Below are 3250 nucleotides of genomic sequence, written 5' to 3'. Positions count from 1 at the left end.
ATTTGTTCTTAATACGCATCAAGGCGCAGTGGTTCGCTAGCTAACTCTCCATGAAAAAGATTAGCAGGCCATGATTAATTATTGAGTTGGGTGATAACTGTTTGTGTCGACTGCTGCATGGCTCGTTTTGCCATATCAGTGCATCATTGGTATATGTGTATTGTGTTTATAATTGTGTCGAAGCTTTATAAGTAATATATTAGAGATGTTGAATTTTACCTTCTGGACCAAAGCAACTCATTGATCTGACAGAGATTGGCAAGATATTTCAAATGAAAAATCGACTAATTAATGGAAGATATCTGGTAACTCAAGTTTCCGTTGAGGATCGGAGCTAGGTAGTAAACTAGAAGTAGGTGAAACTAGCTTAGCTATCTGTTGGCAGATATAAGGTTAAAGTAGTCATGGAATCAGTTGACTAAGGTTAGTTGACAATTGATTAATATACATGATCTTGTTTGAAATCTATGAGGTGGTGTGCTGGCTTCGGTGAACAGTGATTTTTGATGAAGACAAACTCCTGAAGGTTTGGAAGAGCTCCTCAACGATTCTACGCATAGTGAGACAAGCCAACAAAGCGTTAGTGACCTAGGATTGAGGTGGGGATCCCTGGTTAAACCCTCCGACACTCAAGTCAGTTTCTCTCTTGAAGGTGGGAGAAGAAAAGAAGAAGAAGAAGTACAGTAACTCAAGTACTTAGATAGAAACAAAGGTTTGGATGCTGAAACTTGCTTACCTTGCCAACGGAGAGGATTTCCCTTTTTATACTACCTCATATGACCTCTGTAGTCATGAGATGGTCCTTGGTTTGTTAGAGTTTGTTAGAAGATGAAGTCATCTTCTATACTTCGTGTAATAATTCTTCAAGAAATCTTTTTTTACCCCAGATGTACCTTTTTTGTCGTTTGTAACTCATATTTATGATAAAGTATGCATAAGAACACGTCATTATAACTGAAGAAGTTTCTAGAAGATATTTCCCGTCAAATTTGCCAGGCTGTCATACTTATGTACTTCTGTTAAGCATGTCTCGACCGGTTATTCAAGCCGGTTGTATATATATTGAGAATGCCTTTTGTTAAGCATGTTTCGACCGATCATTCAAACCGGTCGCATATATAATGAGAATACCCTCTGTTAAGCATGTTCTGGCTGGTCATTCAAGTCGTTCGCATATATAATGAGAATATCTTCTGTTAACCATGTTCTGACCGGTCATTCAAGCCGATCGCATATATAATGTGAATACCCTTTGTTAAGCATGTTTTGGCTAGTCATTCAAACCGGTCATATATAAATAATGAAAATACCCTCTGTTTGTTGGAACCCCAAGGTTGTTTTGGTGTGATCAACAAGTTAAGTTAGGTCCTGTGTGTTTTTAACTTTGTGTCTAAGTGTGCAGGAGCTTAGGAGCACAGGTAGTCGAGCGGAATACGCAGCTAGCGAGAACGACGACACGCGGTACGTCTGAGGGACGAGGCGCTGCGGAAGAGTATACCGGCGGATGAGAAAGAGGCGTGCAGTGGTTCCGAGGGACAAGAAGCCGGAGTGGAAGACTGCTCGAGGAGTAAGAGACGCAGCTAGCGAGAAGGTCGGCACGGGGTGCGACCGAGGGACGAAGACTACGGATGAGTACGCTGGCGGACGAGAAGGAAGCACGCGACGATTTCGAGGGTTGAGAAGCCGGAGCGGAAGCCTGCTCGAGAAGACTGGAAGTTGGGTTCGGGTGAGCCCTATTCCGGATGGCAGAGATCACCCAAGCGAGCGGAAGACTCGGTTTGAGGCAAATGGAGCCGGAGCAGAAGACCCGGGTTGGGAAAAGTCAACGGGATTGACTTTTCCCTCCTGGGCGCCCGAAACTGTCTGGGGCGCCCGGACCCCTCCGGGCGCCTGGAACCCTTCCAGGCTCCCGAAGTTGACTTTTTGATCAGATCGCGTCAAACACGATCTGAACGTTGGGGGATAAAGTTTTATCCCCTCAAGACGCCCGGAATCCCTTCGGGGCGCCCCGACCAAGGCTATAAATACAGCCTTGGTCCAGAAGCTTTTCAACAACTCAAGCAATTCACTTCCAACACTTGTACGCTCAGTTTCTAGTTAGCTTCTTTATTTCTGCGCTTCATCGTTGTAAGAAGTTTCTCCGCCTGAAGGAGTTTTTAGTGCGATCATCTTCCTTGGATTAACAATCTTCCCGTTTGTAACCAAGTCAAATCCGGTGCCTCTTCTTTTTGTTATTTTCTGCTTAGATAATTTATACAAGTGTTAGTCTAAGAAAGTTCGAGAAAGGTTTTGTGTTTAATTTTTCAGGCTATTCAACCCCCCTTCTAGCCGGCCGCTGCGATCCAACAAGTGGTATTAGAGCTAAGGCGCTTCAGGAGGACTAACCGCCAATCGAAGCAAAGATAATGGTCGGACCAAGTATCTACTCGCCAAAATTCGAAGAGGATTTCGCTACCTGGAAAAGCGAATGCAGGTATTTTTTACAACAGATTTTGAGTTAATTTTAATAATGGAATTTGATTTTGTAGCTCCAGAGGGCAAAGAAAAATATCAATGGACGAAAAAGGAGCAGGCCGACGACTATGTGGCGAACGGAAAAGCAGAATACCATCTGCTAAGCGTTCTTCCACCATAAGAAGTCAATCGAATCGGCAACTACAACTCCGCGAAGGAACTTTGGGAGAAGTTCCTCGAGCTGCACGAAGGAACGTCCGAAGCAAAGCTCGCGAAATGATATTTACTCCGCAACCAGCTCACCAGCTTGCAACTTGGGGAAGACGAGACAGTTGCGCATCTGCACTCAAGGATAAAGGAAATCATCACTGGACTTTCGAATCTCGGAGAGACGGTAAGTAACCGAGATTCGCTAAGGTACGCGTTAGATTCTTTTCCGAGAAATTCAAAATGGGCGTTACTAGTAGATGCTTTTTATATTTCAAAAGACTTAGAAAAAATTACATTAGAAGAATTTTTCTCGACATTTGAAGTGCACGAATCAAGATGTGCAGGTTTGATGGAGCCCAAATACAATGTCACCCTCAAAGCATCGAGAGATGAACCAAAGTCAGAGTCTTCTCTCGACGACGAGGAAATGGTAATGATGGTAAGAAGATTTAAAAAACTTTGTAAATCTAGAACCTCTAACCATCCACAGGGTAAAAAGAAAAGGGTGATCCGCTGCTACCACTGCGACAAAGAAGAGCACGTCAAGGACAACTGCCCCAAGGCAAAGAACAAGGACAAGGATAAA

Source organism: Zingiber officinale, chromosome 5B (assembly GCF_018446385.1).
Source record: "Zingiber officinale cultivar Zhangliang chromosome 5B, Zo_v1.1, whole genome shotgun sequence".
Classification (NCBI taxonomy): domain Eukaryota; kingdom Viridiplantae; phylum Streptophyta; class Magnoliopsida; order Zingiberales; family Zingiberaceae; genus Zingiber; species Zingiber officinale.
Note: the sequence above shows the minus strand (reverse complement) of the source record.